We start from the raw sequence: 24,786 nt of genomic DNA on the forward strand, positions 1-24,786 counted from the left end.
CACCTGAAGCCATATCGAACTCGATATGTGAAATCCTCGTGGCAAGAGTGAGAAACCCATCAGAACAAACTAACAAAACCCATGACTCTAATCAAAGAACAAAAGGCAAGAACAAAACCCATGAAAAACCATGAAAAAGAAACTGCCAAAACCCATGAAAAAGAAGACAACTTCCCCACAACACTTTGAGCGACCACCTATTTAGTGCTTCCATTCAAATGATGACCACTATACCTGTTTCACTCATGGAAAATTGAGATCTACAACCCCTAGATTCAAAGCCAGCACTCTTTAATGCCTATGTTTCCCCTGCTGGATCATTCACTCGCACAAAAGCTCAATAGTCTGTATGGTTTTTTATAGGCAAAAGCACGGGAAGCACCTGAGCAAGCAACGCCATCACCTGTAGTTTCACCCGACAAAGGCAATTTCATTTTGATAGTCAGCTAATGGTCCTAAGGTGAAATTGAATGTCCTTGTTACTAAGATTCCTCATGTATTTGTAGATGCAGAGTGTAGGATTGGGGACTTGCCTGGGATTTCTTACCGCTATATCTTGGGGGACATACCTAAAAGTAAGCATTTTGCACCTATGTCTGTACTGTATTATTGTTTTCTTAAAGCAAGGAAACTTTGTTGGCTTTTTAATTTGAGAGAAGATTGACACTGGGACAGGAAATATATACCAGGTCAAGGTTTTGATTCTTACCGCTATATCTTGGGGGACATACCTAAAAGTAAGCATTTTGCACCTATGTCTGTACTGTATTATTGTTTTCTTAAAGCAAGGAAACTCTGTTGGCTTTTTAATTTGAGAGAAGATTGACACTGGGATTGGAAATATATACTAGGTCAAGGTTTCGATGTGAAAACAATATACTAAATCTATGCCTATAATTTGTTCTTGATTCTAGTCGTTAAGCTTTCCAATAAACTGGGTTTTGGTATGAAATTTTTTCTAATGATTTTCACTGTTTTAGAAAATGATGTGAGAATATTGCTTGTTCAGTTATTATAGGGAAATTTTATGCTTGGTTTTATTTCTTTGTGAAACTTTGTAGTCAATCCTATGACTTTATAGCGAAACTTTAAACTATGTGAGCTTGAATCTCTGTCCAGGGAGGGTGCTCTTATTGCCAATCTTTTTTTAGTACAAAATGTTGTCCTTTCATTGAGTTATCTGATAGATGCATTTTCTTATTTTTATTTATTTTTTATGGATAAAATCTGCAATTCGATATGTTTCTATTAAGCCGAAAACGATTTAGGGTTGAATGTTTGTCTTTTTTCTTCATTTTTAATGCCTTTTGACACCTACTTGGCTACAAGATCTCTTTAGCAGAATCAGAATCAAATTCAATAAGGGGAATGGTTTAGGTTGTTGGTTTTTTAAGATTTCTTGTCTGCTGTTGAATGACTCATTTGTGAAATTTCCCAGGTTTTTGATTTGTGTGTCAAAACTACCAGGCTATATTTACTGAATGAAGGGAAACGAAGAGAAGAAATGAATATAGGAGGATTCAAACACTCCAAAAATCACAGAAGAAGTTTCTGCCAAGTTGTTAGGCTGTTTAACTAAAAAGCATCTTTTTGATATTCTAAAACCAGCTATTACTAATCATTATGATATTCTTGATCATGTAAAAAAAATTACGGATCTGGATTTGACTTTAAAGAAAGTTCTTCTTTTTTTAAAATGAAAAGATTTTCATATGTTTCCTTTGTTGGTGATGCTTGAGAATCTGAAACAATCCAGGATGCGTTGCGGGTTCAACTGAATAAATGGCATCATTCATTGAGATTCGGTCAACAGAAAAATCAACCAAGGTCAACCACTAGAACTGGCTTTGATATGCACACTAATGGATTTCGATCTCAATCTGAGATAGGTGGATCAACTGTTTTTACCTCTGCTCCTATAGCTATCTCTACCTCTCGTAGAGGCAATCATAGATTTAGCTCCATTCTTCGTGCTCCAATGCCAAATACAGTTTAATACCCCACAACCGATGAATTTCCAGATGGGTGACTTTTCATATCCAGAATCTTTCCTCGTAAGCAAGGTTTCTTATGTGAGTCTGAAGGTTCCATCTTGATCCTGAACCCCACTTAACATAGTCCTTTCAATTCTCCCCTGCTTATCAGATTAGGCGCAGAGAAAAGTGTTTTATGCCAGCTTGCAGGTCTAGTTCAATCCGCTATTGTTTGCTTGAAATCCAGACATTGTTGAAAATAAAGAGCTCATGATAAATTAGGTACTGCTTTATTAATAAAAATGAAATCATTCGAAGAGTGGAAACTTTTCAATAGGGGTGAAAGGATGTAGTGGGTGTACACTGCTTTGACCGGAGATGCTGGGTTCAGGCCAAGAACTTTCTCTGGCACAACCTAGCATGTGGAGTGTGGGCACACCATAATAGAACACTGAACACTGCCTTGATCGATCATGTTGGTTCTCCGTTTTAGATAAATCTACATTCAGAGTTACTTACTAGAAATAAAAAATCTAAAGATATATATATAGACGTAGGCACGTCTTCAAAATGGATAGGCATGTGACATGGGGCGCTTTAACTTAATATAGTAGAAACTCCAAGGCGGAATGGATAGGTTTATTTGCATAGTAGTTTTTGTTCCTCCAATTCACTTATGCTATTTCCCTTTCTTGTAGTTTCAAAAGGCTTTTGAACTTATTAAACCTGTATGTTTGGTTGCTCTTATATCTTAGTATAAGTCAATTCTGATTATACTTAGTGATCTCAATGATCTCTTAAGCACTCACTTTCCCACCTACTTGAATAATATGATCTACTATAACTAGATTAGAAGAAACTTGCATAGTTAGCAGCTCTCGATTATTTAAAACAACCTCAATCACAGGTTCCACACAATAAAATTGAATTTTCAGGGGGGGGGAGGGTATGTTCAATTACCTGGGTTGGTTGTAAACCATGGTTTGGCCAATAAGTTTGACCATCTAGCTTGGTCGGGATGGAATGCCTCACTCACATAATCTCAGTCAGAAATGTTTGAAATGTCCAAAATGGATAGGGCCGTAAACATTATCCCCTACTCGTTGTCAAAAATTGGAAAAAAAGGCAGGAATTTGGGATCAATTTGGATATGATGGAAATGAACCATATCCCTAGAATGAACAAGCCTTATCTACAAATGAAGTTGGGATGTGTTTATTGGTCAGTGTCAGTTTAAGCCATTTCAAGACATCCATTCAGGGAGAAGCCAACCCACGGGAACATGAGAGAGCACTACACCATTTGCAGCTCATCTTATCGAATAAAGAAGTTTTATTTCTAACTCGTCCAGGTTGGCTTGGTATGCCACATATACTTCCAAGAATCCCCAAGCCCATTTCTTCTTCAAATTTACCTGTTCTAGATCCCATGTTCCCAGGAAGCAAGTTGTGTTTTGTGTGTTACTTATTGACGTAAATAGTAAGGAGGTTGTAGATGAGTTTAAGACACACATATTAAGTACTTTCCATATGGAATTCCATAAGGTAATATTATAGCTTTTTCCATGCACTAATTTCATATAGGTGTTCAAGCCTTAGAGTGAAAGCCATTTTTGTTAGTCCTACTAGTTCTAAACATCAAGTAGTAAATAACACCCATCATCATAATTCCACTAACTTCTTCTCCACCCATTCAAATTTTATGAGTAGAGAATTCCCCTTTCAAGCCAACATACCCAAAAAAAATCCATTGATAGAGGTAGGTGTAGTATCTATCCCATTTCACTGCATGAAAGACACTTAGATCAACAAGGACTCCTGCTGGCTGGGACTACCTACTATGATCTGATTAGAAATATCTATTATATTATTAACTAGGCTAGCTTCAGTATAAGTCCATTTTATCATTTTTGCACTAATAGATATAGGTTATATCAGTTATAGATGTAATTATTCCATTCCATATTTCCACACCTCTTGTCATTGCTTATAGCCAGTTATCATAGCCAGTAAGAAAACAACCACTTTGTCCCTCAAGCAAGAGAGAAAAGCCATGCCCTAAAGAGAATAAGTACGACCAGGTGTGCCATGCAACAATTGATAATGATGGGTAGGGGCTATATCTGGTTGGTTCAATTAGGGAAATGGACATTCATTTCGTTCTGAGAGTATTCAAGGTAGAAAACGAGTGTTCTGACTACTTTGTATTGAAAGCCTCTCACTGAAATCGAGTTGGTGGTGAACCTAACAAAAAACAAGGTTATCTGTCGGCATTAGGGTGGTTAGTGGTAGATTTGCATCACCTTTCAGCCCCTATGACCATGTTTGTTTGGTACACACATCATGCCTCCTAATGTGCCTCGAAAATACCCACCTTGTTATATAAATACTAAAATGAGAATTCTTGAAACGTTGCAGATAATGATACATACATATTATTACTCATATCATAGGATTATGATTATTATATTACTTTTCACACTTAGGCTTTGAATACGGACGCTTATTAGGTCATTTATAATAATCATAATATTCTGACAGATGATGATTCTTTTCATTATCATGCTCTTCATGCTACTTCTTTTAGTGCTACTAACCTTAGTGGTACTCTTGATGCTTCTTATATTATTCATGATAATGATCTGCCTGAGATAAGGCGTCGTCTTTATATATTTTTTACTATATCATGCCCTGTTATTCAGGGAGAAGCCAACCCACGGGAGCATGAGAGAGAACTACAACATTCGTAGCTCATCCTTTCGAATAAAGAAGTTTTATTTCTAACTCGTCCAGGTTGGCTTGGTATGCCACATGTACTTCCAAGAATCCCCAAGCCTAGTTCTTCTTCAAAGTTACATGTTCTAGATCCCATGTTCCCAGGAAGCAGGTTGTGTTCTATGTGTTACTTGTTGATGTTAATAGTAAGGAGTTTGTATATCTAGTCCTTGAAAGGAACTTATAGTTGGTGGTCAAAATTTCACATTCGTTTCATTTTTTTATCTTCACATATAACAAATATCTTTATGTTATAGCCTCTACCTAGATATATACAGTAACTGCCACTCAGAAGTTGGATGCCATCATTTTGGAGCTTGATCTTACTCAACTTACCTTTGTTTGAGTTGAAAATTTCAGTAGATCTCATTATATCATCTATTGCAGAGCATGAATCCAATTTACCTTTGTTTCAGTTAAAAATGTGATTAAATCTTGCTATATCATCTTTTGTAGAGAATGAATCCAATTTCTCAGAGTCCATTTTCTTGAGGTATAACAAAGATACTTTAATTCATTAAACTTACTTTTCATATTATATTTGCTGATTTTGATTCTGCAGGCCACATCCGCATTGGAAAAGGGGCATATTTAATGAAGTGTGGAAGGAGAGGGAAGCTTCAATTCTATCCTTTCAAACCTTCTAAGGTATGTAATAAAATTTTAAAAAAAATCTCCATAGAATGTTGTGCTTTAAATTTTTCTTTTGATAATGGATTATTTATGTGATCTCCTCTCCCTCACACACAACCAGAGTGTATACATACATGGTTTTTTGGGATATGTGGACAATGGACAGATTTAGGCTAGCCATTAATCCAAAAATTTACACTGTAGGAGATTAGACATTTACAGTTGAATATTTCCTTACCACTAGATTAGAGTTGCAGAGTCAGACTCCTATTTGTCAGGCATATACCTCACTTTTAAATCAATTTATTGCGACTCTGTATAGACCTTCCATGGGAGGGAAAAGAGTGATCACTACCATTGCTTAATCTTTTAGTAGACCAAGTAAACATTTCAAATGTGTATAAATTAGTGGCTCGTTGTATAATCCCTAGAGTGGTGTTATTGCAGCAACAAGAAATTCATTTATTTTGAGTTCTTCATTAGTGCATTGATAATATATTGTTTATTCCATACAATACCTCAACAGTGTCTGATCAAATTATAGTTAAGCATGTCATAATATTTTGACTTACCCTCTTTTAGAGGGAAAATAGAGTGTGTGTCAAGCTTTCATGTCACAATTGTATCATGTAGAGTTTACTTGGGACAAGTTTTGTCGATTTAAGTAGTAAGATACCTGTTGGAATCCGAGAGGCAACAATACTACAAAGTGGGAAATAGGTTTCACGGTTAACCTAGCTTTCACATTATGGTTGGAATTGGTTTGTTGGAAAGATGTTGGATACCCCAACTTCATTTTTATGACTAAGTGCAAGATTGAATCCTTCGACATATTCCTTGCTCAATTGTCATTAAGTGACAGGTTTTCTGAGAAGTGCTTCACACCTATAAAATTTACCAGAGTTGTTCTTGAGTCTTTGGAGGTGGTTAGGTTTTCAAAGCACACATGTACAAGAAGACGATAAATAATATGCCCGACTAATTTGAATTTATCTCCTTGCGAATAGGGTGTTCCCATTCATAAACCTGACGACTCGCTCTACTTGTTTCTACTGAACAAATTTGAGAATTGCCATGAATCGTGAGATAATTCCAACCCCATAAATTTCATATTTAAATCTATACCCACTAGATTAGAATGTGCACAAGGAGAACTCCATTCTTGTTTTGAAAGAACCTGCAATCGACTTGTACCATGCTATTTAATATTTTCTGAATTTATTTGCATCCTTGGTCTGTGACATAAAGATGCAACATGCTACCTTGCATTTTCTATACTAACACTCCTAAAAAATAATAAAGTATGCCCAAATCTATCATTTCAAGTTATCTATGTAGCTCACCTTTTGGTTTTTCAATTATCGAAGTTGTTATCTATATCAGGGAAAATTTTAAGAACCCCCCTAAATTTATATATATAATAAATGGGTGAATCCCCATGATACATAGGAAAAATGGAAGGTGATTTTATCAATAATATAATATGTATATATAATTTTTTTGGAAAATCTCTCACCAAATTATATTATCTTGTAAGATCTTGGCGAATATTTCACTGAATAATAAAGGCTTTGTAAAGGGCTAACAAAGTTCATAATGAGTATTTCTTGTAATGGCTTGAAGCCTTGCTAATCAATCCATCAAGAACCAAAACAAGTATATTCCTTACATGGAATATAAAGATATTTCTCATGGAAAGTCAATTAGGTTTAGCACAGGTGGTAGGGAGAAATCCTACATGTGACAATGTGTTGGACTCATAATGAGTATTTCTTGTAATGACTATGAGCCTTGTTTTCTAAGCAATCCCTCGAGGACTGAAATATGTATATTACTCATATGGAATATAAATATATTTCTCATGTATTGGAATATAAATATATGAGTGAGGAGTTGGAAATGAGGCATAATAAGTCCTTAGAAAATTGACATGAAGAAGATAAGTGCAAAAAATAAAAAAGGTGAAAATGGAAAAATTGAGAAGAAATACAAGGGAAAAATGGTGAAACAACAAATTAACAATCCATGGGAGGAACAATGATTAGAGATAGTGAGGGAAGATGTTCCCTTAGTCTAGGGGTAACAAAGGTAGACATTAGAACTCTCACTTATGCAAGTGTAGCTAAACAAACATTAAGCTCTATGCTAGTCATGATAGGGAGGAAATTTGGGTAAGAAATGTGAGAACAAGAATTTAAATGGAACAAATCATTGGAATTACAATCCTTGCTCGTTGAGTTTGGGTACTTCCTTTGAGGCCTAATGAAAAATTAGGAATGATCTAACTATGTATCTTGTTATATAATTAGTTTGTAAAATAGTTGCCAAGTAGCTATGCTAGAGCATGGATTTTGTGAAATGTTTTTTACTCATCCTACCTATCTTTAGAAGGAGATGAACAAATATGAGTATTGGAGATAGATTTCTCCCATTTTTTTATTGTAACAAATTGTACAGGTATAGCCATGTCCATCATTAAGTATGCCCCAACTGTATCGACAATATTCCCAAACCAAAAACTTTTAAGTACTAAAAATCATGAAAAATCCAACATTACATACTAAAAGAACATATTAATAAAATCTGCATGGTGAAAATCAGCACGAAAGGTTATAGTGCATAAAAGTTTGCAATTGAAATCAGCCTTAAAACTCCTGTGGCCAAGCAAAATAATGATAATAAGCTCGCGTCTCCCTTGGAATTTTATGTATAAGGATGAAACCCCAAAATGCAAATCCCTTGCCGAAAATAAGTGAGAACCCCTCACATCAGTCAAAGAAGAGGTTTCTGCCCTGCAAAAATGCTCAACATTTCAAAGTGACGTCCTTAAAATGTAGAGCCCTACATATATTCGCAAGAGCTAAGAAGGAGGATGAGATTTTACTATTTGCGAGCAGTTAAATATCCTGATCATGATTTAAGTAATGTTTTGTTAAATTTCGAGGGTTGCGGCTTGCAATTCAACTCAAAAAAATTATAATGTAATTAACTTATTTATTCTTTATCTTACAATATTTTTTGAATTGCCAGTTTTTACATCTTAATATCATCCTCCTAGCAATCTGAGCACAAAGAAGCCTATCATGTGGCAAGGAATCTTTTTTTCTACTAGGGTTTTGGATTTTAGACCATCATTGGACATCTTGGCTCGGTGTGAATAAAAATAAGTTTTGAATATTTAGTTTTTAAATATGTACTAATTAAAAAATATTTTATATAACATTTGAAACTAAGGAGAGATTTAGTTTTCAGTTTTGAATATTTATTTTTTAAATGTATATTAATTACAAAAATCTAGGGAGAGATGTAGTTTTGAGAGAGATTAGTAGATAAGTGTTGTTATGGTTTTGCTTAGTGAATTTCAATTTTAAAATTGTCTAGACAGAAATTATTACAAAATATTTAAATTTTATAATGAATATACATGGTCACCTTAGGTACTATGATTGTTTCCTTAACATGATAAAAAATGAACTAGCTAGAATCTAACAGCACTTTAGGATACCTCTAAGGACACATATAAAATAATAATTATAGTTATCATATTAAAATAATAATTTATGTTTTAATTTAACAGAGTCAACATAATATTATATTGCATGATGGTTAATTTTCATATATATATATATATATATATATATATATATATATTAGACAAACCCTTGTAACTTGAAATGACCTCTTTAGTTTTGGAATTAAATAATATATATTTTTTATTATGTTTTGTGAGTGACCTCCTTGTGGAAAAATATCATGTTTGAGTGATGATTATATAAATAAACCATTACAAATTTAATTATATCTCAATTCAGAAATTGAAAGTGAAGATAATCATTCACTCACAAATTTGGACAACTTGTAATTATAATTATCAAATCACTTTCCCTTTATATAATATTGTCTCATCAATAATTTTTATATCAAGTTAATTAATTATAATTTAAATGAATTTTAAAAAATTAACCATTAAGATAGAAAGTGATTAAGTCGTTAATATACCATATTTTACTGTACACAAACTATAAAATATAAAGCAACAAAAAAAACATTTTTCTCATGATATTAGAAAACCTGAAATCTCCCAACAACTACTAGTGCTTCTAGCTTTTTTTCAGCCCCATAATTGATATTTTTCATATTATTGATTTTTATTTTAATTTAAAATGAAAAAAAAAAGATTAATTAAGTGGATAGATGTCTTTGTTTTGGAATAGGGTTTCACAATCATGATCAACCTATGCAAACCTCCCAAGTGATATGTAGAATATGGGCACTTAATAGGCAAGGGTCATAGATGCTTCACCTGATCAAAACCATAATCAAAAGTAAACCATATCCCTATATAAAAAAACCTTACATTTTGCAAATCCAATAAACTATATGCCTATGTAAAAAAACCTTACATTTTGCAAATCAGAGTATACTACTTTAAGAATTCACAATATACCTCTCTTTTGATACACACAAACCTAGATCCATCGTTCATTAAGGTGAATGGGAAATGAGAATCAAAACCTAGTGAGTGGGAAACGAGAATCAAAACTGAGGATTTCGAGGGGTACCCAAAAGAAGAGGGAGAAGATGGATCTAGGCTAGTTTATGAGAATCAAAACCTAGCGAGTGGGAAATGAGAATCAAAACTGATGGTTTCGATGCATAGGAAGAGGAAGAGGGAGAAGATGGATCTAGGCTAGTTTAATTCCCCCTTTAAAAAGACTATATTCCACATGAATATCATGGGAAATACCATGGGTTCTCATAAACCTGGAGCTCAAAAACCACTGGTAACTTCACAGAACAAGACAACATCCTTGGATGCAATAAAAAAAACCTCCCAAATGATAGCTAGAATATGGGCACTTAATAGACAAGGGTCATAGACGCTTCACCTAATCAAAACTAGAATATAGACACTTAATAGGAAAGGGTCATAGACGTTGCACCTGATCAAAACCATAATCAAAACTCATCAAAACCAGAATATGGGCACTTAATAGGCAAGACCATAATCAAAAGTAAACGATATCCCTATGTAAAAAAAATATTACATTTTGCAAATCCAAGTATACTACTTTAAGATATCCCTATGTAAAAAAAATCTTACATTTTGCAAATCCAAGTATACTACTTTAAGAATTCATAGCATACCTCTCTTTAGATATACACGAGCCAAGATCCATCCCTCTCTAAGCTTGAGAGATTGACAAATCGACAAATCTTGAGAGATCGACAGTTAAGGCTAATGCGAAATGTGAATCAAAACCGAGGGAGAGAGAGAGAAAGAGGGAGAATGAGAAGATGGATTTAGGATGGTATAATTCCCCCCTTTAAATAGACTATATTCCACATGAATACCATGGGTTCTTATAAACCTTGAGCTCAAAAACTAGTAATGGACAAAACAATATCTCTTGATATAATAAAAAAATAATAATGTAGAATTTTCATTTTTACATAGAGTTATTTTTATTTTTATTTCAAATTTACCTTTACTCAACAAAAATTGATTAAAAAAATAATAACCTAAATTTTTTACATAAAATAATAACATAGACTTTTCATTTTAACATAGGGTTATTAATTATCAAATCTCTAGATCTAAAGTTAAAATGGATATAGGTTTGTTTAATTATTAATTATTATAATTATTAATTTTATTTTTTTAATGTAATTTCTATTTTTATGTAATTTCATTGAGTCAAAATATTTTAATTTTTAATTAATTAATTAATCAATTTTTTTAATTTGATTGAGTCATAATGTTTAGATAACATAACATGATATTAAAATATCTTTTCCATACCAAAAATGTAATAGCATTAAATAAAAAAAAAAACTATAAAATATTTTGATTGTAAAATGAGAGATGGTTTTTGGGCATGTGGTATTGATAAGTCATAGTATTGGCCCATGGTATTGTAACAAAGCATGTTCACAACTTAATAATGTTCATGGTAAAGTGGGGTGAATATCCATGGTTAAAAAAATTGTTATATTATAAGTATTAAATTTTTATGTGCTTATTTATAAAGTTTAAATATGGTTACAAAATTATTAGACTAACTTATAGGGTAAAATGGATATCAATTTATATATATTATTTATATCTCATATATTTGAATGTGATAAGAGATTTACATATATATCTTAAAATTAATTATAATATTTTTGCTTTTAGATTTAATTAAATTTTTTTATAAAATTAAATTCAAATAAAATATTTATAAATATTTTGATTGTGAAATGAGAGATGGTTTTTGGGCATGTGGTATTGGCCCATGGTATTAAAAAAAATTGTGCCCAATGTAAGGTATTAAATCATTTTAATCTCCCAAACCAGGGGCAAATATCAAAATTCAGCGATTTTAAGGGAATACGATTTCCCAAAACCAGCGAATCAGGCCAAATGAAGGTTCGGTTAGTTTATCCACCCATTTTTTTATTTTGGGATAAAATCAAAAAATTAATTATTTTTTAAATAAAATTGGGGCTAACTATATGAAAAGGGTTTTTAATAAAAAATTCGCCCTCTTAAAATGTAAAAACCCTCAAATTTCGCCTTTGGGCTATAATTCACCCCTAAAATTTACCATGACCTATATTGATGAGATCTTCTACAACCAATACCACAGTGACAATATATGTTAGAGTTTTATATGTGTTTCTCTGAAGGTGTTTCTCCTTCAGTAGAGCAACAATACACTGTAGTTTCCATTTAGGGGAGAAGTGTACCCAGTAGCAACCTTGGCCTGTGCGCAGATGGTTTGAATGCGCATTAGACTCTATCTATTGTTTTGAAGGTGTTTCTCCTTCAATAATACTTCATCTCAATAGATCCTTTCGGTCTACACCTTCAATAGATGAATGCAGCCTTGTGATACATGTTGTAGATTATAGTTTTCCTGTGAGGGTGTAGTAACGATGAAAGAAGTGCATCGATTTTAGGCATTTTGTGGTTGTTGTATGCAAGTATGCTTGTTTAGTGTTTCCCAAACTTATATAGAGCCATATTTAGTATAATTTTATAGTTTGACTTAGATGCTCACTTTTCTTAATTTAGGTGTTTTTCTTAGTTCTGTTTTATGCACAGATTTATCTTTAAGAAAAGTGCACAATAGAGAAGGGTTCTATATTTTGAGCATGGGACACACTTCTAGGTAGGAGGTACTCTATTCTACGAAGCTTTTTCCATGTAGGTTAGGTGCTTTATCTGAGAATCCCAAGAGTGGCACTATTGTAGCAATAAGAAATTCGTTTATTTTGAGTTCTTCATTAGTGGATTGATAGTATATTGTTTATTCCATGCAATACCTCAATAGTGTATGATCAAATTATAGTTAAGATTTTCATAATATTTTGACTTACCCTCTTTTAGAGGGAAACTAGAGCATGTGTCAAGCTTGCATGTCACAATTGTATCATGCAGAGTTTAACTGGAACGAGTTTTTTGGATCTAAGTAGCAAGATACCTGTTGGAATTCAAGAGGCAACAATACTACAAAGTGTGAAAGAGGTTTTGCAGTTAACCCGCCTTTCACATTATGGTTGGAGTTGGTTTCTTGGAAATATGTTGGATACCCCAACTTCCTTTTTATGACTGAGTTCAAGATTGAATCCTTTGACATATTCCTGCCTCAATTGTCATTAAGCGATGGGTTTTCTCAAAAGTGCTTCACATCTATAAAATTTACCAAAGATGTTATTGAGTCTTTGGATGTGGTTATCTTTTCAAAGAACACATGTACAAGAAGACAAGAAATAATATGCCCCAATAATTTCAAGTTATCTTCCGTGAATAGGGTGTTCCCTTCCATAAACCTGACGACTCACTTTGCTTCTTTCTAGTGAACAAATTTGGTACTTTTCATGAATTGTGAGACAATTCCAACCCCATAACTATTAGTTTCTTATTTAAAGTTATACCCACTAGATTAGAACCCGCGTAAGGAAAATTCCATTCCTGTTTCAAAAGAACTTGCAATGACTTATACCATGATATTTAATATTTTATGTATTCTCACATCCTTGGCTTATGACATAAAGACGCAATAGGCTACCTTGCATTTTCTACACTAACACTCCTGAAAAATAATAAAGTATGCCCAAATCTGTCATTTCAAATGATCTATGTAGCTCACCTTTTAGTTTTTCAATTATCGAATTTGTTACCTATATTGATGAGATCATCTACAACCGAGGCCACAATGACAATATCTGTTAGAGTTTTATCCATGTTGCACTAAAGGTGTGTTTTCTTCAACAACACTACAATACATTGCAGTTTCCATTCAACAAAAAAGTATACCCAGTAGCAGCCTTGGTGTGTGTGCAAATGGGTTGTTTTGAAGGTGTTTCTCCTTCAATAGTAATTCATCTCAGTAAATCCTTTCAATCTACACCTTTAGCAGAGGCATGCAGCCTTGGGGTACATGCTACAGATTCCAGTTTTGTTGTGAGGGTATAGCAACGATGAAAGAAGCGCATCGATTTTAGGCATCTTATGGTTGTTGTATGCAAGCATGCTTGTATAGTGTTTCCCAAACTTATATAGAGCCATATTTAGTATACTTTTATAGTTTGACTTAGATGCTCACTTTTCTTAATTTAGGTGTTTTTCTTAGTAATATTTTATGCACAGATTTATCTTTAAGAAACGTGCATAGTAGAGAAGGGTTCTATATTTTGAGCATGGGACACTCTTCTAGGTAGGAGGTACTCTATTCTATGGAGCTTCTGTCATGCATGTTAGGTGCTTTATCCTAGATAGAGTTCCAAGTCCCTGCCTCCTTGACAAAGTCCATGCCAGACAAGACACCAGTGGATAGAGTTCCAAGTCCTTAAATTTTCCAAAAACCCACCTGACCCTATTTATCTATCCTAAAATCCTTTACATTTTAGTCATCTCTTGGTTGTGATTTCATAGAGAGAACCCTCTTTGGTTTGGTAGGGCTAGATACCAAACTAAAATCTTGGTTTGTGGTTACCTCCATTGATCTCCTCATCAACTTGGGACATTGTGGAGAATAATAGAGGGCATGACAACTAGGGAGTGCTAAGATGTTCTATTGAATGTAAGGTTCCCAATTCATGGAAAATGTAATGCTAGTTGTGAGTTCATGACTGCCAAGGTGTGCTAGGGAATACTAGGGCATGCTAACATGTGTCAGATAGTACAAAGACATGTCAAACAAGATAAGATGTTCCAAGTGTTAAGGCATGCCAAGATGTAAAAGGGTTCCAAGTCCCTGACTCCTCTTCTTCCATATGCTATCCACTAATGACATTTCCTTTGCAATGTTTGGTGCATTTGCTAGTTATCGGTAATTTATAGGTTATAAATGTCTTCAGAGTTTCACTTCTAATTGAGTATTTAGCTAAACATATTGATTCTCTTATACATAACTATTTTTCCCTCCACCCACTTTTCATAACTTCAATAACCATTAGGTAGGGACCTGCAACTTCGATGCTGCTTTGCTTGTTTAATAAAATATTTCCAAGACTTTAATTTATTGAAAGTTGTAGAATTTACAATTTATGAAGTTTCAAGGTCTAATTTTTAAAAGCATAATTCTTTAAAGGGTGCTAGCTCAATGGAAGAGCACCTGCTTTACAAGTAGGAGGTTGGTGGTTCGATTCCATCTTGCCTTAACATCCATGTGAAATCGTGACGATCAATTTTTGGTGATGGAGGCTCTTTTGACCATCACCAATGAGCTTTGGAGACATTTTTTGACCCTCAACAAAAATATGAAATGGTGATGGTCAACAAACACCACCATATATACGCATTAATAGTGACGACACTCAAAGGTCCATAACAATAAATCGTTGTTGTTGATATGAAATGGTGACAGTTGTTGTCCATCATTATAGTCATTATTCGTGATGGACCTTGAATGTCACCACAACACCTATACTTCTAGCAACGCGGCTTTTGGTGATGGTCAACAAACGTCACCATCTATATGCACCAATAATGATGGCCATTAAAGATCCATCATAATAAATCAATGTTGTTCATATGAAATGGTGACAGTCACTATCCGTCATTATAATCAATATTCGTGATGGACCTTGAATGTCACCATAACACCTATACTTTTGGTGAATCCACCTTTGGTGACATTCAAGTTTTGGTGACAGAGGTTGTGGTTTGTCACCATTACTCATATGCAATGGTGATGGTCGCTATCCATCATTATAAATAATTATTGGTGACGAAGTTTGAATGTCACTATAACACCTATACTTTTGGTGACGCCACCTTTGGTGATGTTAGTTTTTTGGTGATGGAGGCTATGGTTCATCACCATTTCTCATATGAAATGGTGACGGTCACTATCCATCATTATAAATCATTATTGGTGATGGAATTTGTATGTCACTAAAACACCTATACTTTTTGTGACGCCGCCTTTGGTGACGAATGCTCTTTTGACCATCACCAATGAGCTTTTGGTGACATTTTTCGACCCTCACCAATGTCCTTTTTTCTTGTAGTGATTGGTGTAGGTCTCTTTAAAGATCCTTCCCTAATGGGTACTTTTTCACTACCACCACCATCAAATTTGGCAGAAGTGAAAAAGTTGAGACTTGCAACATGATATCTTCCACTTCATCTTACTTAAGGAGGATTATCAATAGTTTTGAAGTTTATAGTAGTAGTTAAATCATGCCGCTAAGCCCTATTGAGCTAGCATAGAAATCAATATTTTTTTCTTGTGCAGTGAATCCAAATCCATTTTCGTCAATTTTAAGGTTATATCATTCATTAAAATATGGTACTTCCTCCAATCCTTTTTCACATATATTTTCTACTGATGAAGGGATCATCCTATCAATAATGATGGAAGGAGAACCATGGGAAATATCATCATCGTTCCCATCTTCAAGATCACATAGAAGATTATTCAAATGAAATTAGTCACCCTTCAGTTTTTGATTTCCTTTCGAATTTTGTTTTCATAGATACAATAGATTTCGAGGGAAACTTATCAAATATCGAAGAAACTATTTCGTGAATTTACCATGCTCTCTTTCATGAATTTCGAGATATATTTGCATGGCTATACTAGGAGATGCCAGGAATTGACTCTAGTATAGTTGAACATGAAATTAAAATGTATCTTGATGTCAAACCAGTGCAACAGAGCCTCCACCTTGTTCATCCAAAGAAGGTTGCTGTTATTAAAATAGAAGTTTAAAAACTTTTCCATGCTGGTTTCATTTGCCATGTTCCTCTTACTGATTGGGTTTCCAAGATTGTCCCTGTCATGAAGAAAAAATGGACAATACGAGTGTGTGTCGATTATAGGGATGTTAATCAGGCTTGTCCAAAAGACAATTATCCTACTCCCTTTATCAACCAGATTATTGATGAATGTGCTAGATGCAAAATATTCTCATTTATGGATGGTTTTTTTGGTTCTAATCAGATCAATATCCGCTCAGAGGACCAATCTAAAACTGCTTTTATTTGTCCATGGGGCACATTCGCTTATAGGAAACTCCCGTTTGGTTTGAACAACGCAGAGGCAACATTTAAGAGGCCGACAAATTATGCCTTCGATGAAATCAAACATATTGTTCAACCATACCTTGATGATTTACCTGCTCATTCACGAAAATGGACTGATCATTTGCAGCATTTGAGAGCTATATTTTTATGGTTCCAACACTACAAAATATGACTCAATCCACAAAAATGTTTGTTTTGTGTTATTTGTTTTGGTTATGGTTGTCTTCTATGGTATACATGTGATAAATTCCAATCTAGAACATTGTTTGCAATGGTGTCTACATAGTTATTTTAGGCTCTAGGAACATGATTTAAAGTAATGTTTTCAAATTCACGTACCAACAACTGAACTCGTAGATATTTTATAAATAGGACTTGGTTATGCACATGATATACACCATTCAATTGCATGAAAAGCAACGAGAAATCTAAATGAACTTGAAGATGGAAGATGCGATGAGCAAGGGCATCAACTAACAAACCTATCAATCCATCATATTCGGCCTGGTTATTGGTGGCAGATCCAATGCACACGCCATCCGAATGGACTAACGTAGGCAAGGGGGTGAAAGTGGCCCATGTTGTGGAGGCTAGGTTCCTAGAGAAGCAACTCGCACTATCGGCATAATCGATATACAGTGTGGATGATGGATCCATCTGAAAGGTGAAAAAGACAACAAATGAGATGATGCAACCTACCTAAATGCATGACAGAAATAAATACACAAAAATTAATGGGATATGCTATGTGTAAAATTTGTTCAGGTAGAGTGAATTACGAGGATTAGGAAGAAGTTGGCCTTCGAAATCCTCTAGAATATATGCCCCCTTACCCAAGTCCTTACGAATGATGTAAGGTCCTAGCAATAATGTTGAGTGAGACAACAATGAAGGATACAATCAACACTGCAATGATAAAGGTCATTGTCGATGAGACGATAACGAGGGGCCTAGTATTGGATATGTCGTCGATCATAACGAGTAAGATGGGGGGAAAATTCTTGATCCAAAATGGATTTTGGATAGATTCCTATGTCAAGGTGTTCCTCACAGAGGAAAAATGAAAGTCCGAAGAAGTTTTTGGAAATAGCCCCATTGTAGAGATCTTCTCCTCCTAAATCTACTACAACGTGAATGGGCAAAAAATGGACTTAGGATGCAGAAGTTATCGCTTAAGGAAGATGCCCTTTGTTTCTTAGAAAAAGAAGCAAAATCCTTTAAAGAAGGAGAAAAACCCTTCAAAAGGGGAAATCGCATTGGACCAGGGAAAAAGAGTGGATTAAGTGAAAAAGAGAAGCCACCCCCGATCGTCGATCCCCGACATATTGGATCGGAGGAAGACACATGTGATATAACATAGGGATCGGGCCGAGCTATATGACGATCGCCGATATCAGTGGGTCGCAATTGGCGTGGGCATCAGTCATGCCATACGGGAAACCCGGGCCCATGCGAAACACGATTGCAATATCATAATATCACGTCGTGGTCATGCGACGGAGCAAGCCACATATATATGCGCTGATGCGATGCGACAGACCCAAAAGGGTTTTGTAAATGCCACTGTGTAATATTTCAAATCCACCCAAAGCCATTTTTACGGGATTTTTCAGTGTTTAACGTATTTTTTTAATACAAATAAAAAAGTGGGATTTCGAGAGGACCGAAAGGCGGTAAGTGGTTTGGGCCAAGCTCCACCCGAGCCCATACAATGGTTGCCACGTGTCTAGGCCAAGGAGAGACAAAACCACTCTTATTGGGAGGTTAAGCCCCTTACAAAAGGGGCACTCAAAATGAACCATAGTTGTTGGATCTCGGAGATCCCAAATCAACAGTGGAGATGGAAAAAGTGATTAAAAGGAGTACTTTTCTTGTGTTTGAACGCATTTCTCTGTGTAAATAGAGAACGGTTGTTTCAGGGATTTCAAAGGCCCGATGCACTCACCCATTGCAGAATAGGTGGCCACCTCCCAAAAAAACGTTATGCCATGATTGCTAACGCTTAGAAGAGGGATTTGAGCGGACACAGGCCAGGAAACAGAAAGCCGAGAGGGAAAATGAACTGACAGCATCGATTTGGCTTAAAAAGCTACAGAACGACAGAGACAAGGGTGGTTGAGGTTGTTGGGGTTTTGTTGCATGAAACAAAGAATACGAATAAGCCAAAGCAGGAAGCTAAGGCAAAAGGGGTAGCGCAGAAGCAAAGAGAGCAACCAAGGGAGTCACTTGGAAGTCAAGTGAAAAGCCAAGAGAGCTGTAAACTAATAGAGGGCCAAAGAAGCCAAAGCCTAAAAGCTAGAGCTAGAGCCAAAGCTAAAGAGCCAGAGTCAAAGCCAAGAGCTAGAACCAAGAGCCAAGAGTCAGAGCCAAGAGCCAGAGCCAAGAGCCAGAGCTTCAAGAGCCAGGGAATGACATGGTGTTTGAACCCACTATTTTTGTGTAAAACAGTAGGAGTTGAGCCAAGAGCTTGTAAAAGGACCTACCATAATCCTAGAGAGCCTAGTCAAGTTGACTAGAGCTCAAGGGGATGTATCCCAAGAGTTTTGGGTGAACTCCAGATTAAATTATTGTCTTATGTGCTTGTTTTACTGCTGCATTATTTACTGTGATATGTATTTATAGATAAATTTCAACACATTAATTTACAGCACCTGAATAGTTTAAAACAAACATCGGCATACACCTTAATATCAAGAACTTATTAATTCCACATTGGTTAATCAATAATACTTGGGAATATTTAAAGCTTTGGGAGTGGGAGAGGTTCTTGTAAGTTGGACAAGAAGCCTAAGTGCCCCATTTTCAGATCAAGTGGTATTAGAGCCTAAGTTTGGTTAACCACACCTTTAAGAAGGTTATATCAGAATATTTGATTGACAAAGCAAAGACTGCTTGTCTGAAAGGTATTTGAACAACAAGAGGTTGATTGCATGCTTGTTTTATAGATTGACTATTTTTTGAGTTTGCAGAGGTAAATGGAACGCTACTGATAGCTCAGTCCAGGAAGGACAAATAGGAAGAAGGGTTGAATGCATTCTTTTATCCCATGGACCTCAAGGCAGTCCATAAAGCACAAGAGGTTTGTTGCAAAAGTTTTCTGAAATAGCTCTTTATTAATCTTGTTTGAAGTTCTTTGTTCATTGGCATAATGAAAAACTCCTCAAGTGTATCCTTGAATTCTTCCTTCTTCATCACAAGACTCTTTGATGGAGACTTGAAGCAGGACTTGTTCATCATGATGGACAAGGTGAGAGAAATGTATGAGGATGGAAAAAGGAGCAGCATACTTAGAGAGCAGTTGAATTCCATGAAGGAAGAGAAACAGTTGCTTTTTCACAGACTGCAAGAAATGGAGAGGCAACTTCATATTGCAAATATGAACATGAAGAGGATGCATGAGTTGGAGTCACATTTCTTTGTTGCCCAAGAAGCCTTGGTCAAGTATTAGCTTGAAGAAGAGGTAAACCATTCCAGTTTTTCTTCAAATTCTTCTAAGAATGCTTATATTGGTTCTTTTGAAAAACATACTAGAGGCATAGGTTCCAAGCTAATGTCCAAGATGGGCTATGAAGGAAAGGGCATGGGAAAGCATGCACAAGGTATTTTTGAACCAATAATGGTTGAGGAAAGGCCTAAATATGGGTCTTGGCTATGGACAGTCTTATGGAGAGAGTTCCAAAGCTGCCATGAAGGCCATTGAAACAGCTCCAAGGAGGGGTTGCAATGCAGAGTGTGAAGATTGTGTTCAGGAGGAATGAAATAGATTGAAACATCACTTGCAAGATGAAGGTATATAGAAGCACACACTTGAACCAGAGAGTTGTGCAAACTCTAACAACCTTGAGGAGATTGATGGTGTTCCAAAGGGAGCCACTTCTTCATTTGCTTCACCTCCTCCTGAAGGCAATAAAGGTGAAAGAGGCAGGTATAAATCTGTTTCTAAACACATCGCTTTTGATTTTGCAAAGCATGGTAAATTTCCACATAAGCATGGGAAAAGAATTGCATGTTCCTTTTGTGGTTTGGATAACCATGATGTTTCTAGATGTTGGAAGAGAATGGCCACATACAGGAAAATTTTGAAGGAAAAGAAGCAAAAAGCCAAAGGTCCATTGGACAAGGAAAATCATTAAGATCTGTAGAATATCTATTGACACATCCCCTGATGATGGACTCACTTGGTAGTTCGAAACATTGGGTTCACAAAACTCTATAATAGGTCATTCCTCCTCTATCTAAAACTATCCTCACCTATATGGATTCATTATTTAACAAAAGGAAAATCATGTTGTCAAGAGGATGCACATGTGATACACTTACTACCATAAGCAAGGGCATCTTGCTGAAAGGTGTTGGACTCTGAATCCAACAATGCTTCCACAAAAGCTGAAGAAAGTGGAAAGAGAAGATGGTAGAAATGGAAAGGAAGTTTCCATAAATAATGTGTTTCAAAATGATTCACATGTTGATGCTGATGTGCAGACAAAGGAAAAACCTTTGAACTGGATTGGTAAGAAATGGTTAGAGTTCTTTTCCAATTAAGGATTGCATGTCTATTGATGCATCTATTTTCATTTCTTTGTTGATGAGATGCAAGTTGCAGGTTTCTACCAAGATGGTGAATGGAAAAGATTGAGTGGGAGACTCACTTTGTTGCTGCAACATTATATTTCATTTCAGCTTCAAAAGTACAGTGTGCTTAAGTGAAAGTTGAAGGATGAAATGCATGCATAAGCATGATGTGCATGAACACAGGGATGTTGATGTTTTCCTTGTTTTGAACATGTATGTGTAATTAACTTGAAGGGTTGATTGCTTTAAACATGCATGTAATGTTGACTTGAAAGAAGTTAACTTGGCCTCCAAGATGGAGATAGTGATGAAATTTTTTATCTTTTGAAAAGAGTCCTAATGGCTTTTTTCTACATGCTTGGCTTGAGGGGTCATTTGTTTTAAAGGCATGTTTTGTGGGCTTGTTGTCTAGTCCATCATTTGTATGCAGATGTAAGACATGGAGGTGTTCACAAGATGTGAAATCTGTTTCTTTGTTGAAGCAAGAGTTTAGTCCATCTAGTTGTTGTCTATATGCCTGTTGTTATTAACAGATGTTGTTGGCTGCTTCTCAAACAAGTACAGCTAAAATTTTTGTGGAGCAGATGTACTTCACATTTGTCAAGCCACCTTGGATCAATGATCAAGGTAGAGAGCTCAAACTACCTTCTATAACCATTTCAATAGGAGTTCTGTAGGAAGGCAAGGAGGAAGACCAACCCATCTAGAAGGGAAGTGGTCAAAAAATTTGGTGCAGAGACACTATGCAAGGTAGGTGTAGGGAGGCTGAAAGAAGAGGGTGAGTCACTCTCATTTACTGTTTTGATCAGTATATCAGTCTTTTGGAGACCAAAACTTCTTTTAGTGGGAAGGCGTAATCCAAAATGGATTTTGGATAGAGTCCTAAGTCAAGGTGTTGCTCACAAAGGAAAAATGAAATTCCAAGGAAGTTCCTGGAAATAGCCCCATCGCAAAGATCTTCTCCTCCTAAATCTACTGCAACTTGAATGGGAAAAAATGGAGTTAGGATGCAGAAGTTATCACTTAAGGAAGATGCCCTTTGTTTCTTAGAAAAAGAAGCAAAAACCTTTAAAAAATGCAAAACACCCTTTAAAAGGGAAAATCGCATTGGACCAGGGCAAAAGAGCAGATTAAGTGAAAAAGGGAAGCCACCGCTGATCACAGATCCCTGACATATCGGGTCAGAGGACGACACGTGTGATATAACATAGGGATTGGGCTGAGCGAGATGCCGATATCGGCGGATCACAATCGGCGTTAACTCGGTCATGCCATATGGGAAACCCCGGACCCATGTGATATGCGATTGCGATATCGCAATATCGAGTGGGGGTCATGCGACGGAGCGAGCCACATTTATATGCGTTGATGCAATGCGACGGACCTGAAAGGGTTTTGTAAATGCCATTGCATAATATTTCAAATCCGCCCAAAGCCACTTTTACAAGATTTTTCAGTGTTTAACGTATTTTTTTAATACAAAGGAAATAAGTGGGATTTTGGGAGGACCCAAAGGCAGTGGGTGGTTTGGGTTGGTCTCCACCCGAGACCATACAATGGCTGCCACATGTCCAGGCCGAGGAGAGAGAAAACCACCCTTATTGGGTGGTTAACCCCCGTATGAAAGCGGCGCCCAAAATGAACCATAGCCGTTGGATCTAGGAGATCCCAGATCAACGGTGGAGATGTGATAAGCGATTAAAAGGTAGAATTTTCCTGTGTTTGAACATATTTCTCTGTGTAAACAGAGAATGGCCATTTTAGGGATTTTAAAGGCCTGATTCACCCACCCATTGCAGAATAGGTGGCCATCTCCCCAAAAGGCATTATTCCATGATTGCTAATGCTTAGAAGAGGGATTCAAGTAGACAAAGGTCAGGAGACAAAAAGACGAGAGGGAAAATGAACTGACAACACTAATTTGGCTTAAAAAGCCACAGAACAATAGAGACAAGAGCGACTGAGGTTGTTGGGTTTTGTTGCATGAAAGAGAGAATAAGAATAAGCCAAAGCAAGAAGCTAAGGCAAAAGGGGCAGCGTAGAAGCAAAGAGAGTAGCCAAGGGAGTCACTTGGAAGTCAAGTGAAAAGCCAAGAGAGTTGTAAATTGATAGAGGGCCAAAGAAGCTAGATCCAAAGAGCTAGAGCCAAAGCCAGAGCTAAAGAGCCAGAGTCAGAGCCAAGAGCCAGAGCTTTAAGAGCTAGGGAATGACATGGTATCTGAACTCACTGTTTCTGTGTAAAACAGTAGGAGATGAGCCAAGAGCTTGTAAAAGGACCTGCCATAATCCCAGAGAGCTTAGTCAAGTTGACTAGAGCTCAAGGAGACGTAACCCAAGAGTTTTTGGTGAACTCTAGATTAAATTGTTGTCTTATGTGCTTGTTTTACTGTTGCATTATTTACTATTGTATGTATTTATAGATTAGTTTCAATACATTAATTTACAACACCTGAATAGTTTAAAACAAATATCAGCATACACCTTAATATGAAGCACTTATTAATTCCACATTGGTTAATCAATAAGACTTGGGAATATTTAAAGCTTTGGGAGTGGGAGAGGTTCTTATAAGTTGGACAAGAAGCCTAAGTGCCCCATTTTTAGATCACTTTTGGGTTCGCAAGTACGGAAGGAAGTATGCACAATGGTGCATATCATCCCAAGGGTAATCAGGGGTAGACATGGCTTCCATGATGTCCTCATTCAAATGGAAGATGGGCGGACGGGAGGGAGATTGAATACATGATGCAGCGACAGTACCTGATGCATCATATTGAGAAAGAAGGTTCACATACACATCATCTAATATGGTAGTGACGAGTTAGTAGATGGAAGATATACTGATGTTGAGACCAAGGTTTCTGATGAGGGAGGTTCACCAGAAGCGTGCACGGGAACCTCCGAGAGGTTTTCCTGCGAGGATCTCAAGGATGATGATAGGTAACGTATATGGGCTGTGGTGTCTGTCATATCGACATTGAGGGGAGGGATCATGATGGTGGGATTAAGGTACCCCTGTTCTAGTGTACTAGTGGTACCAAGAATCCATAGGTAGAGGAGTAGATGATCCACTACGAGTGGCCTCGAAGTCGTGAAGCACATGGAGGAAATCACGAAATTCGTCGAGATGAGGGAAACAATGGGAATAATGACCATAATGATTACATAAGGCACATGGGTGATTTATGAAAAACGTTTTAAGTCTCCTAGCCGAATATGGTAAGGTAACTTGGACCTCAGGGATATTAGACTCAGGAAACGTTTCATGAACCAAAGATTTGAGACAAATAAGTTCAAGAAAGTCACTGGTGGC

The sequence above is a fragment of the Pinus tabuliformis genome, chromosome 2_1, assembly GCF_031772625.1.
Source record: "Pinus tabuliformis cultivar Carrire ecotype Pingquan chromosome 2_1, CPIR1, whole genome shotgun sequence".
Taxonomy (NCBI): domain Eukaryota; kingdom Viridiplantae; phylum Streptophyta; class Pinopsida; order Pinales; family Pinaceae; genus Pinus; species Pinus tabuliformis.